The sequence below is a fragment of the Pseudorasbora parva genome, chromosome 15, assembly GCF_024679245.1.
Source record: "Pseudorasbora parva isolate DD20220531a chromosome 15, ASM2467924v1, whole genome shotgun sequence".
Lineage (NCBI taxonomy): Eukaryota > Metazoa > Chordata > Actinopteri > Cypriniformes > Gobionidae > Pseudorasbora > Pseudorasbora parva.
In genome coordinates, this window is record NC_090186.1 from 45861634 (window position 1) to 45877428 (window position 15795).

Genomic DNA, 15795 nt, shown 5'->3' on the forward strand with positions numbered 1-15795 from the left:
CAGTTGTGTTTAATGTCTTCAGTTGTGTTAAATGTCTTCAGTTGTGTTAAATGTCTTCAGTTGTGTTTAATGTCTTCAGTTGTGTTAAATGTCTTCAGTTGTGTTTAATGTCTTCAGTTGTGTTTAATGTCTTCAGTTGTGTTTAATGTCTTCAGTTGTGTTTAATGTCTTCAGTTGTGTTTAATGTCTTCAGTTGTGTTTAATGTCTTCAGTTGTGTTAAATGTCTTCAGTTGTGTTAAATGTCTTCAGTTGTGTTAAATGTCTTCAGTTGTGTTTAATGTCTTCAGTTGTGTTTAATGTCTTCAGTTGTGTTAAATGTCTTCAGTTGTGTTAAATGTCTTCAGTTGTGTTTAATGTCTTCAGTTGTGTTAAATGTCTTCAGTTGTGTTAAATGTCTTCAGTTGTGTTTAATGTCTTCAGTTGTGTTTAATGTCTTCAGTTGTGTTTAATGTCTTCAGTTGTGTTAAATGTCTTCAGTTGTGTTTAATGTCTTCAGTTGTGTTAAATGTCTTCAGTTGTGTTAAATGTCTTCAGTTGTGTTTAATGTCTTCAGTTGTGTTAAATGTCTTCAGTTGTGTTTAATGTCTTCAGTTGTGTTTAATGTCTTCAGTTGTGTTTAATGTCTTCAGTTGTGTTAAATGTCTTCAGTTGTGTTAAATGTCTTCAGTTGTGTTTAATGTCTTCAGTTGTGTTTAATGTCTTCAGTTGTGTTTAATGTCTTCAGTTGTGTTAAATGTCTTCAGTTGTGTTTAATGTCTTCAGTTGTGTTTAATGTCTTCAGTTGTGTTAAATGTCTTCAGTTGTGTTAAATGTCTTCAGTTGTGTTTAATGTCTTCAGTTGTGTTTAATGTCTTCAGTTGTGTTAAATGTCTTCAGTTGTGTTAAATGTCTTCAGTTGTGTTTAATGTCTTCAGTTGTGTTTAATGTCTTCAGTTGTGTTTAATGTCTTCAGTTGTGTTAAATGTCTTCAGTTGTGTTTAATGTCTTCAGTTGTGTTAAATGTCTTCAGTTGTGTTAAATGTCTTCAGTTGTGTTAAATGTCTTCAGTTGTGTTTAATGTCTTCAGTTGTGTTAAATGTCTCCATTACAGCAGTTGTGTTTAATGTGAGTGTGAAAACACACGGAAGATGAAGCACAAACTCACCAGCTGTGTGGAAAGGGATCTAAGGTGCGAGGGACATCTCGAGTTCTGTGAAAACAAACACACAGAGACGAATGAAACCCAGAGACAGCCGGGCAGGGAAACAGCCAGAAGCCGTGACTCATTGTGTTTGCATCTGCCTAATTAAAAAATAATAGAGCATATTTCCACCCGCACACGAGAACAACAACAACACGACACAGGGCTGGGAAATCATCTGGCACTGATGACGCTTTATGATCTGCTCTAAAACACCGATCTTTGATATCGGTTCATCAAAATGACCCTCCATGTGGAAGACGCAGCGCCTCCAGCTCTTCGGGATCAGGTTTGATGGGATGGACCGATACGGAGCAATGGCATGATGTGCATATTTCTGTGTCCAAGTGCAAGAAATGCTTTCCTTTTAAAATAATTTGATCAATTCATGATAGATCATAGCCAACAATACATTATAAGGGTCAACATTATCCGTACAAAAAAAAAGATATTTAGTAAATGTCCGACCGTAAATATATCATAAATGTATTATTAGTTAGTCTGATGTGGTCATACTCAACTCTAGTCAGAATACGAGTCTGATGCTCCATTGGGCTGTGATTATGGGGCGTGTTTCAACTGAACCAGGAAAGACATCAATTGGACAGACCTACAACCAATCAGAGCAATGAAGCGACGCATAACGGTAATTGTCAAATGTCAACAGAACTCAACTCCGCTGTGTTTTTCCGTGGGATGAAGCGACCTCAATTATGTGATATATAGACCCAGGAATGCAAATTTTAACAGGCACCTGGCCAAAATAACACACGTTTTACTCCCCAAACGCCTTTTTCCCAGAAAAATTGTGGTCCAATTGTGGTCCAGGGTCACGTATATCAGCTCTTTAGGCGTCCGGGTATTCCTGAAGTCCAGCTGTGGATGGCTAGCACTGAGAGGTGTGGAGGGGCGTTTCTGCATTTGTAGGAGTTTCCCGTCTGACGCAGTGTTTATGGGAGCATGAGAGCCTTTAAATCCATCATGAGGTGATTTACTAAGGTTCGCACTGGTCAGTTTAGTGGTGTGCGTGCCGTTATTCGCCACGGATCTGCTGCTCCTGGTGGATTGTCTTATTATGGAATGATCTTTCATTTGAAAGCCATGTTTTTAGCATCTGTAAAACTTTATTCTACCATCTTAAAGCATTACGGCACATGCTTTCAATGCCAAATGCTGAACAGTTAGTCGATGCGTTCATGAGCTCAAGGCTAGATTATTGTAATGCTCTACTGGGTGGTTGCCCTGCTCGCTTAATAAACAAACTCCAGCTGGTTAGACATAAAATTTCTATTATTCAAATCAGAAATAATGAAATACTCATCTAATATGATTTCTGAGCTGTGCGGTGTCCAGAATAATAATCCTCCGCTGTGTGTTAATAGGCCAGAGGAGAACTGAGTCTGGTTTCTCTAAGGTTTATTTTTCTCCATCATGCCCTGATGGAGTTTCGGTTCCTTTGGTCGCCTTTGGCTTGGCTTGCTCAGTTGGGGACACTAACATTATGATCAGAGTTACTCAACTAAATATACAAATAACATTAATGAATTATGTCTTATTTAATTCTATAAACTATAATACTGATCTGCCAGCATTGTCTCTCTATGATAAATTAAAATAAGCTGATAACATCACTGTTTACTCCAGAACGACTGTACAGCCAAATCTTATTCTGCTGCAGTATTGTCCTGTTTAACACTGAAGCTGCTCTGACACAATCGGCGCTGGAGAAGAGCGATAGAAATAAAGCTGATTGATTGATCAGGCCACGTCTGTGTGTGTCAGGAGACCCTGCGCTGAACTTTACACTCCGACACGCTTTGATGGGATTATCCTGCTCTCACTATAACTTGCCCTGTTTAGTAAATCTGGCCCTAAGCTTTAATTAAATTTCAGAGCATTCAATTAATAAATATTGCTTTATGTTTTGCTCTTAAACACAGAAATGTCAGGTGTGCGACTGATATTTAAATGATGATTTTAAAATATTGTTTGGGACGGGTTGGGTCAGGACAGGATGGGTCAGGTCCGGATGGGTCAGAAAGGGTCAGGACAGGACGGGTTAGGACAGGACGGGTCAGGCCATGACAGGTCAGGAAGGGTTAGGACAGGATGGTCAGGATGGGTAAGGTCATGACAGGTCAGGAAAGGTCAGGACGGATCAGGTCATGACAGGTCAGGAAGGGTCAGGACAGGACAGGTCAGGAAGGGTTAGGACAGAATGGGTAGGATAGAACGGGTCAGGTCATGACAGATCAGGGCAGGATAGCACAGGATGGGTCAGGTCATGACAGGTCAGGACAGAACGGGTAGGACAGGATGGGTCAGGTCATGACAGGTCAGTAAGGGTCAGGACTGGTCGGGTCATGAAAGCTCAAGATGGGTTAGGACAAAACGGGTAGGACAGGACCGGTCAAGTCAGTACAGGTCAGGAAGGGTCAGGACAGGACAGGTCAGGAAGGGTCAGGTCAGGACAGGTCACGAAGGGTCAGGACAGGTCACAAAGGGTCAGGACAGGACGGGTCAGGTCAGGACAGGTCACGAAGGGTCAGGACAGGGCGGGTCAAGTCAGGACAGGTCAGGAAGGGTCAGGAAGGGTCAGGAAAGGTCACGAAGGATCAGGACAGGATGGGTCAAGTCAGGACAGGACGGGTAAGACAGGAAGGATCAGGTCAGAACAGGTCAGGTCAGGTCAGGTCAGGAAGGGTCAGGACAGGACAGTAAGACAGGACGGGTCAGGAAGGGTTAGGACAGGACGGGTCAGGTCATTAGAGGTCAGGAAGGGTCAGAATAGCTTGGGTAGGACAGGACGGGTCAGGTAAGGTCATGACAGGTCAGGAAGGGTTAGGACAGGATGGGTCAGGTCAGGACAGGTCAGGAAGGGTTAGGACAGGATGGGTCAGGTCAGGACAGGTCAGGAAGGGTCAGGACAGTACAGGTCAGGAAGGCTTAGGACAGGATGGGTCAGGTCATGACAGGTCAGGAAGGAATAGGACAGGATGGGTAAGGTCATGACAGGTCAGGAAAGGTCAGGACGGGTCAGGTCATGACAGGTCAGGACAGGACAGGTCAGGAAGGGTCAGGACAGGACAGGTCAGGAAGGGTTAGGACAGGATGGGTAAGGTCATGACAGGTCAGGAAAGGTCAGGACGGGTCAGATCATGACAGGTCAGGAAGGGTCAGGAAGGGTTAGGTCAGGACGGGTCAGGTCATGACAGGTCAGGAAGGGTCAGGACAGGGTTAGGACAGGAATGGTCAGCTGATATGGGTGGGTTAAAGGGTAATTATAGATGTATTATGCATGATTTACAATGTAAAACATGTATGTGCACAAAAAGTGCATTGTTTCAAATTATTAATTTAAATGGTAGTACACGGTAGTAAAAAACATGACCGCTAGAATGCTTCTTCTTCTTCTTCTTTCGGCTGTTTCCTTCAGGGATCCCCACAGCGACTCATCTGCCTCCATCTAGTCCTATCCTCTTCTCTCAGACTGACTACCTTCATGTCCTCCTTCACTACCATCAATCCATAAACCTCCTCTTTGGTCTTCCTCTTGACCTCCTGGCTGGCAGCTCTAACCTCAGCATCCTTTTACCAATATATCCACTCTCCCTCCCATGAACATGTTCAAACCATCTCAGCCTGGCCTCTCTAATTTTGTCTCCAAAACATCTCACATGTGCTGTCCCTCTGATGTACTCATTCCTGATCCTACCCATCCACATCACTCCCAAAGAGAACCTCAGCATCTTCAGCTCTGCTACCTCTAGCTCTTCCTCCTGTCTTTCCCTCAGTGCAGCTGTCTCCAAACCATACAACATCGCTGGTCGCACTACTGTCCTGTACACCTTTCCTTTCATTCTTGCTGGGAATCACACAACAGACCTGAGATTTTCTCCACCCATTCCAGCCTGCATGCACACACTTCTTCACCTCTTTCCACACTCCCCATTGCTCTGGACTGTTGACCCCAAGTTCTTAAAATCCTGCACCTTCTTTACCTCACGGTTCCACCTGATCGCTAGAATGCAATAATTATAAATGAAAATAAATACAATGCACAACCACAGAATAATAATGTGTTGGGCACTGTTACTTTCCTAAGATTTCACAACACAATTAGGAATATATACATATACACACATTTGGTTGTACCTCTGTACAAAAAACTATTATTTAACATTTACATATGCAAAAATATACAATACATCAATTGAATGAAAATATTTTCTAAAAAGCCCTTATTTGAGGCTTTATTTGTCATTGCCCCATACGGACTTGTGTGTGTGTGTGTGTGTGTGTGTGTGTGTGTGTGTGTGATCATGAGGAATAGAGTAAGGGTTCAGAGCTTATGAAACACACACATCCTGCGCAGAGAGAGACGAGCTTCAGGACATGCATCACATTTTAAAGAAAGAATTAAGAGAGACTCAACATCACACTATAACAAAAACTAAAGCTGATCCTGCCACATTACACAGAGACCGCATCACTGTGAGTAAGACACGTACTAACCTGCAGCCGAATCAGGAGCATCCCAAACGCCTCACACACTCACAGATAAAACTCACAGCCTGTGTTAGAATCCAAAGAGCCAAAGAGCTGAGATCTAGCCAAGAGGAGATCTGCCTTCAGCACTGAGACTCGCCTCTGTATACACACAGACTCGCCTCCGTTCACACACAGACTCGCCTCCGTCCACACACAGACTCGCCTCCGTCTACACACAGACTCGCCTCAGTCCACACACACACAGACTCGCCTCCGTCTAGACACAGACTCGCCTCTTTCTACACACACACACTCGCTACCATCTACACACACAGACTTGCCTCCGTCCACACACAGACTCGCCTCCGTCCACACACACACTCGCCTCCGTCTACACACACACACACACTCACCTCCTTCCTCACACACAAATAGACACACACAGCTCTGACCTCCGTCCACACACAGACTCGCCTCCGTCCACACACAGACTCGCCTCCGTCCACACACAGACTCGCCTCCGTCTACACACAGACTCGCCTCCGTCCACACACAGACTCGCCTCCGTCTACACACAGACTCGCCTCCGTCCACACACAGACTCGCCTCCGTCCACACACAGACTCGCCTCCGTCTACACACAGACTCGCCTCCGTCCACACACAGACTCGCCTCCATCCACACACAGACTCGCCTCCGTCCACACACAGACTCGCCTCCGTCCACACACAGACTCGCCTCCGTCTACACACAGACTCGCCTCCGTCCACACACAGACTCGCCTCCGTCCACACACAGACTCGCCTCAGTCCACACACAGACTGGCCTCCGTCTACACACAGACTCGCCTCCGTCTACACACAGACTCGCCTCAGTCCACACACACACAGACTCGCCTCCGTCTAGACACAGACTCGCCTCTTTCTACACACACACACTCGCTACCATCTACACACACAGACTTGCCTCCGTCCACACACAGACTCGCCTCCGTCCACACACACACTCGCCTCCGTCTACACACACACACTCACCTCCTTCCTCACACACAAATAGACACACACAGCTCTGACCTCCGTCCACACACAGCTTTATTCTCCTTCCACACACAGCTCTGTTCTCCGTCAACATACACACACACGGCTCTATACTCCATCCACACACACACAAACAGCTCTGACCTCCGTCCACATACAGCTCTGTTCTCCGTCCACAAACACACAAACACACACACACACAGCTCTGACCTCCGTCCACACACATGCACAAACACACACACAGCTCTGTTCTCCATCCACACACAGCTCTGTTCTCAGTCCACACAAAGACTCACCTCCATCCATATACAGACTCGCCTCCTTCCACACACACACACAGCTCAGCTCTCGATCCATGCACACACACACACACACACACACACACGCACACACACACAGCTCTGACCTCCGTCCACACACAGCTCTGTTCTCTGTCCACACAGACACATACTTTGTCCACATAAACACACACACACACACACACACACACACACGCACACACACAGCTCTAACCTCCGTCCACACACAGCTCTGTTCTCTGTCCACACAGACACATACTTTGTCCACATAAACACACACACACACACACACACACACACACACACACACACAGCTCTGACCTCCGTCCACACACAGCTCTGACCTCCGTCCAAACACAGCCCTGTTCTCCGTCCACACACAGCTCTGTTCTCAGTCCACACACAGACTCACCTCCATCCACATACAGACTTGCCTCCTTCCACACACACACACACAGCTCTGCTCTCCATCCATGCACACACACACACACAGCTCTGCTCTCCATCCATGCACACACACGCACACGCACACACACACACACACACACACACACACACACACACACACACACACACACAGCTCTGACCTCCGTCCACACACAGCTCTGTTCACTGCCCACACAGACACATACTCTGTCCACATAAACACACACACACACACACACACACACACACAGCTCTGACCTCCGTCCACACACAGCTCTGTTCACTGTCCACACAGACACATACTCGGTCCACATAAACACACACACACACACACACACACACACACACACACACACACACACACACACACAGCTCTGACCTCCGTCCACACACAGCTCTGTTCTATGTTCACACACAGACACACACAGAGCTCTGACCTCCGTCCACACACACACACACACACACACACACACACACACACACACACACACACAGCTCTATTCTCCTTCAACACACAGCTCTGTTCTCTGTCCACACACACACACACACACACACACACACCTCTGTTCTCCATCCACACACACACAAACACACACACATACACACACGCACACACACACACACACACATGGCTCGGACCTCCGTCCACACACAGCTCTGTTCTACGTCCACACACAGACACACACACAGCTCTGACCTCCGTCCACACACACACACACACACACACAGCTCTGTTCTCCATCCACACAGCTCTGACCTCCGTCCACACACACACACACACACATACACACAGCTCTGTTCTCTGTCCACACACAGCTCTGTTCTCTGTCCACACACACACACACACACTAACACACACACACACACACACACACACACACACACAGCTCTGTTCTCTGTCCACACACAGCTCAGTTTGAGACTGAATTAACATGCACTCACATGAGCAGGAGCAGCGAGAGCAGGTGTGACGGGTTTACAGACTAACCTCTGAATCTGATAGCGCTGATCTGCGGCCGTCTGCATAAATAGCCCTTGTGTCGGTCAGTCTAGGCTTTTATGGAGCTGATTGTCTTGAGGATGGGTTAGGGTCAGTGTTAGGAACAGTGTTAGGATCAGGGTCAGGGTAAGGGTCAGTGTTAGGGTCAGGGTTAGGGTCAGGGTTAGGGTCAGTGACGGGGTCAGTGTTAGGATCAGGGTTAGGGTCAGTGATAGGGTCAGGGTTAGGGTCAGGGTTAGGGTCAGTGACGGGGTCAGTGTTAGGATCAGGGTTAGGGTCAGGGTTAGGGTCAGTGTTAGGGTCAGTGTTAGGGTCAGTGTTAGGATCAGGGTTAGGATCAAGGTCAGTGTTAGGATCAGGGTCAGGGTTAGGGTCAGGGTAAGGGTCAGTGTTAGGGTCAGTGTTAGGTTCAAGGACAGTGTTAGGATCAGGGTCAGGGTTAGGGTCAGGGTAAGGGTCAGTGTTAGGGTCAGTGTTAGGTTCAAGGACAGTGTTAGGATCAGGGTCAGGGTTAGGGTCAGGGTAAGGGTCAGTGTTAGGGTCAGTGTTAGGTTCAAGGACAGTGTTAGGATCAGGTATAGGATCAAGGTTGGTGTTAGGATCAGGGTCAGGGTAAGGGTCAGTGTTAGGGTCAGTGTTACGATCAAGGACAGTGTTAGGATCAGGGTTAGGGTCAGTGTTAGGGTCAAGGACAGTGTTAGGATCAGGTATAGGATCAAGGTCGGTGTTAGGATCAGGGTCAGGGTAAGGGTAAGGGTCCGTGTAAGGGTCCATGTTAGGGTCAGTGTTAGGATCAAGGTCGGTGTTAGGATCAGGGTCAGGGTTAGGGTCAATGTTAGGGTCAGTGTTAGGATCAAGGACAGTGTTAGGATCAGGGTCAGGGTAAGGGTCCGTGTCAGGGTTAGGGTCAATGTTAGGGTCAGTGTTAGGATCAAGGACAGTGTTAGGATCAGGGTCAGGGTAAGGGTCCGTGTCAGGGTTAGGGTCAATGTTAGGGTCAGTGTTAGGATCAAGGTCGGTGTTAGGATCAGGGTCAGGGTACGTGTTAGGGTCCATGTTAGGGTCAGTGTTAGGATCAAGGTCGGTGTTAGAGATCTTCAGTGGACGGATCTAGAGTTCAGCCGGTGTAGTTCTGCTGCTCATATTAACATTATTGATAATATTTATATGTTTACAACATTTGAATTTGTTGTTTGTTATATATAATATAAATGTCAAACTGTAACTGTAAATCTCAAATAAGCCAGAAATAGACTTTCAGATTTTGCATCTGTATTTTGAAAACACAACACACACTCAAAAACAACATGCCACTGATATCACACACACACACGATGAGCATCTGTTCCAGACACACACACTCAATATACATGGGATCAGACATTAATCAGCGTGCAGACTGTCCCAGATATTAAAATGTTTCTGTATATCTGCTGTGTTATGAAATCTTGTGCATTATTACACACACACACACACACACACACACACTTGGTGCTATTTATAGTAAGAAGGAAATGAAAATGAATTAATGGATAAATATGCATATAAACAGAAGTTCATTTCAGCAGTTCACAGATCTTATTACATACCTTAATATATTTTACTATACGTTATTTATATATAAAACCATTCACATTACACACACACACACACACAGACACACAGACACACAGACACACACACACACACACACACACACACACAGACACACACACACACACACACACACACACACACACACACACACACACACACACACAAGTGCTGGTCATATAATTAGAATATCATCAAAAACTTGATTTATTTCACTAATTCCATTCAAAGGGTGAAACGTGTATATTATATTAATTCATTACACACAGACTGATATATTTTAAATGTTTATTTTGTTTAATGTTGATTATTATAATTGACAACTAAGGAAAATCCCAAATTCAGTATTTCAGAAAATGATAATATTGTGTAAAGGTTAAATATTGAAGACGCCTGGAGCCACACTCTAATCAGCTAATGAACTCAAACACATATAAAGGCCTTTAATGGCCTCTCAGTCTCGTTCTGTCGGCGACACTATCATGGGGAAGACCGCTGACTCGACAGTTCTCCAAAAGACGACCATTGACACCTTACACACGGAGGGCGAGACACTAAAGGTCACTGCAAAAGAGGCTGGCTGTTCACAGAGCTCTGTGTCCAAGCACATTAATAGAGAGGCGAAGGGAAGGAAAAGATGTGATAGAAAAAAGTGTAGAAGCAATAGAGATAACCGCACCCTGGAGAGGATTGGGAAACAAAACCCATTCAAAAATGTGGAGGAGATTCACAAAGAGTGGACTGCAGCTGGAGTCAGCGCTTTAAGAATCACTGCGCACAGACGCATGCGAGACATGGGCTTCAGCTTCACATTCCTGGAGTTGAGCCACTCTTGAACAACAGAAGCATCAGAAGTGTCTCGCCTGGGCTAAAGACAAAAAGGACTGCTGAGTGGCCCAGAGTTATGTTCTCTGATGAAAGTAGATTTTGCATTTCCTCAAAAAATCAGGGGTCCCAGAGTCTGGAGGAAGAGAGGAGAGGCACACAATCCATGTTGAGGTCCAGTGTAAAGCACTTCATGCTTCCTGCAGCTGACCAACTTTATGAGATGCAGATTTCCTTTTCCAACAGGACTCAGCACCTGCACACAGTGCCAAAGCAACCAGTGCCTGGCTTAAGGACCATGGTATCCCTGTTCTTAATTGGCCAGCAAACTCACCTGACCTAAACCCCAATAGAACATCTCTGGAGTATTGTGAAGAGGAAGATGCGATATGCAGATCCAAGAATGCAGAAGAGCTGAAGGCCACAATCAGAGCAACCTGGGCTCTCATAACACCTGAGCTGAGCCACAGCCTGACCGACTCCATGCCACGCCGCATCGCTGCAGTAATTCAGGATAAAGGAGACACAGCTAAGTATGAAAGTGCTGGACATGCTCATACTTTACATGCTCATTCGTTTCAGTTGGCCAAGATTTCTCAAAATCCTTTCTTTGTATTGGTCCTTAGTAATATTCTAATTTTCTGAGATACTGAATTTGGGATTTTCCTTAGTTTTCAGTTATAATCATCAAAATTAAAATAAATAAACTTTTGAAATATATCAGTCTGTGTGTAATGAATGAATATAATATACAAGTTTCACTTTTTTAATGGAATTAGTAAAATAAATCGACTTTTTGATGATATTCTAATTATATGACCAGCACCTGTATGCAGCCGCACTGGGGCCGTGCCCACATTGCAAACGGGCCCCTGGCGAGAAAGTGACTCCGAGAAAGAATATTGTGACACTCACATTTCAAATAAAAAGGACTGGTTTCAGATTTGAAAATCACACGGCTGCCGCGCTCTACCGCCGCGCTTCCGACCACCTTTTCATCAGAGCGTGTGAGCGGAGCACATACGTGACGCTCCGCTACATATTCCGCTCTATGCCAGTGAGCTCCACAATTCACTCTAAAATGTGAATTATTTGATTTAAATCTAGCGATGTCAAGCTTTCTTTAGACGTATGTGTCATGTTTATGTCAAGTATTCAGCGAGTTTCAGATTTTCGCAGATAGAAAGCGCACCTTTTTTTATTTATTTTACTAAAGCACAAAGTTTGGTTGTTATGTGAGTGTACACAAATAAAAGTAGACCATTAATAGTTTATAATTATGTCTCACATTTATCTGTATGGCCAAAAATTACGGAGTATTGCGATATATCCCCCGTCGTGACTCGTGAGGGGAAAAAAACATCAGAACTCCGGTGAGTTCTTCAGCCAGAGGGTTATATAAACCGTAGCACATTTAGTTTCATATTTATGTTTAAATAATAGCCCATAATATAATTGATTATTATTTCACACACAGACACACACTATTATTTTAATTAGGGATGCACCAAATATTCGGCCACCGAATATCTTCGGCCGAAAAGGGCCCTAATGCCTGCTTGACCGAAAGACTTTCATCACCAAAAGAATACGTCCGAAATGTTGTGATGACCCAAACAGAAACCGTGACCTGCACGTGCTTGTCTAAAGATGTGGTTCACCTCACATCTGATGACACATCTATGGGTTGTAACTTGAAAATAATACTTTGTTTATGTTTCTCTCGATGGATTCACACACGGGCTCCTCAGTGATACACTAACACCAGCGATTAGAAAAGAAAAACGTGGGCAAAACGGTCTCTCTTTGTAAACTTTGTTCAATGCATGCGAGTGCTGCTGTATGTCTGAATATGGACGGTCATTTTCACCATCATCACCATCATCACCGTCATCACCGTCATCACCGTCATCACCATCATCACCATCATCACAGTCATCACAGTCATCACCGTCATCACCGTCATCACCGTCATCACCGTCATCACCATCATCACCGTTATCACCATCATCACCATCATCACCATCATCACCGTCATCACCATCATCACCGTCATCATCATCATCACCATCATCACCGTCATCACCATCATCACCATCATCACCGTCATCACCATCATCACCATCATCACCGTCATCACCATCATCACCATCATCACCATCATCACCGTCATCACCATCATCACCATCATCACCCGCGTGTAGTACCAGAAGACGCCAATGAGAACATCAGTCTCTGTGCACTCATCCGAAATATTAAGTTCTCTTTCAAGTCTTGCGTTTGCGGACAAACTCACACAAAAAGTATGTCAACATGTCCATCTTGATGAGTCTCTAGTAATATTGTTATCTACTTTTTTGGCCTTCAGAACATCTCAAAATGCACATATGGAGATCCTAGAAATCTACATTTTCTCGGGGGAGCCCCAGAACCCCCCTACATAACTCACATTTGGAATCTCAGTGATAAGAAAAGCGTGTCTTTTTAACGATTAAGGGATGTCACCCTACATTATGGTGACACAGAATAAGGCATTAATATTTGATTTGTCAATAATATTAAACAACCGATATCCTAATACAGAAATGGAACCTAATCCTGAAGTGTTACATAGGCTAGGTCAACTAGTGCAGCCCAGGGCCATCATTAGTAAGTTACACCACTGCCTGTATATATATATTCAAATTCAAGATTGCTTTATTGGCATGAATGTAAATAATACAATATTGCCAAAGCGAGGAATATGTGAACATAAATAATAACAATGGTAATAATAATTATATATATATATATATATATATATATATATATATATATATATATATATATATATATATATATATATATATATATATATATATATATATATATATATATTATGCACACACACACACATTTATTTATAATGCACACACACACACACTGACGGGCCTCGTGCATCAGATCCTATAGATTTCTTTCAGGAGGCATTACGTAATTCCCAGCATTAGTTATGATGGTCCAGTGTGAGCTGGACTGAAGATAAACATTAGCTAACACACACACAAACACACTCACACACACCTAACTGTTGCGAGCGCATGCATCTCTTACCGTTCACATGACGGCTGATGTCGGAGAAACGCGCATTCACAGCTGATCTCGTGCACGGCGTTAGCCACTAGCCTGAGAGCTAACAGCTTCACTTTGATTCTCCTCACACACACATTAACACACAAACACATGCGCGCGCCCTACCCTACAGCTCAATAACACGCGCACGAGCCGCTTGTGACGCGCGCGACGCGCTCATCTCTTACCGTCATCACACATCAGCGAACGCCGCAACATTCCCGGGAAGAGCGCGAGTCCTGCGAGCGCGCGGATGATGGAGGATCTTCCTCAGCGTCACGCGCAGGAAACCCTCAGTGCAGCCGGACATGCATCTCTGCAGCACTGCAGTCACACACACTCTCTCTCACACACACTCACACACACTGCCTCAGTGTAGCAGTCAGACTCTCTCTCACACACACACTGTATCAGTGCATCCGTCAGACTCTCTCTCTCACACACACACTGTATCAGTGCATCCGTGTCTCGCGCGCGAGGAGATCCTGCAGGAGGAGGAGATGATGTGTCTCCCCCTCCCTCCCTCTCTCTCTCATTCACTCTCTCTCTCTCACACACACCTGTCCATCCATCCATCCATCCATCATCTTTTTTCCTTCCCACAGAATGAGGTTGTTTGTTTGTTTGATGTTTATTTGTTGTTTGTCTGCTGCAGATGTGATTAGTGGGTCGTAATGAATGTCCACTGAAACTCTCCTCTGGTCACTGAGTTTGAGCTGCCAGTTTTATTGATATAATTCACTTCTAATGTACAGTAAATATTTACATAACTCCTCCCACTGACCTGTCAGCATCCAATGAGCATCTGCGCTATTATCTGACACACACACACACACACACACACACACACACACACACACACACACACACACACACACAGCTGCAGCTATTAGAGAATTATCTGATGAAAAGATCTGAACGCCTTTGTGTCACCCAAGTACTGATTCGTGTGTGTGTGTGAGTGTGTGTGTGTGTGTGTGTTTATCCACCATCAGATATCATGGGATTAAACATCTAAAAACACATGCAGTATACCCGATAAAGAACCTTCTTAGGGAACATGGGAGAACTCCCGGATGAGATGATGGACGGTGGCTCTATTCCCGAATCTGTGTTTATTTATATGTTGATTATATTTCCAGTTGAATTCCTGAGTTGGTTCACATGTGACCACGGGCATCAGTACATAACAACTGTTGCTATGGGGATGATGGGGAAACTGGCCACAGCGGGCGGGCGGGCGGGCGGGCGGGCGGGCGGATGGACGGACGGACACACACACACACACACACACACACACACACACACACACACACACACACACACACACACACACACGTTCTGCTTCTCCAGTGTTTTTCTGCTCTTTCAGGATCAGATCTTCTTCAGTCATGATTGGGTCAGTTCTCTGGACTCTGAATCTGCTTCTCCTCATGGACATAAAGTCTGAAGAGATTATATCTGTTCATGACACACACACACACACATACACACACACACACACACACACACACACACGCACGCACGCACGCACGCACGCACGCACGCACACACACACAGACTTCAGGACAGAATTTCCCAAAACTAGACTTAGTAGACAACAAAATTCTAAAAGTACGACCCACAGCGACACATTTAGACAGAAGCAACGTTTATTTCATCCACAGGCATTTATGAGCCGATCTCAAGCGTTTCTGAAGTACTGCGAGTCTGAGCTTCACTTCGGAGCGGCAGAAGGGAAGCTGCTGTTATGGGACGGGATAGAGAAGTGTTCAAAGGCACAGGACTCACGTCACCAGATCCACTCAGCTCATGATAGAACCCTTTCACAC

At 45.1% G+C, this 15795-nt stretch overlaps 1 protein-coding gene across 6 annotated transcripts in view; it reads right to left on the reverse strand.

The window, feature by feature from the left end:
- plcb4b (phospholipase C, beta 4b) overlaps positions 1–14438 on the reverse strand; it is a 116338-nt gene extending 101900 nt beyond the window's left edge. For 2 of the 6 annotated variants that reach the window (XM_067418419.1, XM_067418415.1), the window contains exons 1-2: positions 14152–14438; positions 1146–1190 (exon numbers count right to left, since the gene is read on the reverse strand). The gene's annotated coding sequence lies outside the window, so the exon portion shown is untranslated. Of the gene's footprint in view, positions 1–1145; positions 1191–5696; positions 5745–13945 lie in introns of those variants that run through there. The other 4 variants (XM_067418420.1, XM_067418416.1, XM_067418421.1 and 1 more) reach the window with 3 other exon arrangements.
- Between the last annotated feature and the right edge of the window lie 1357 nt (positions 14439–15795).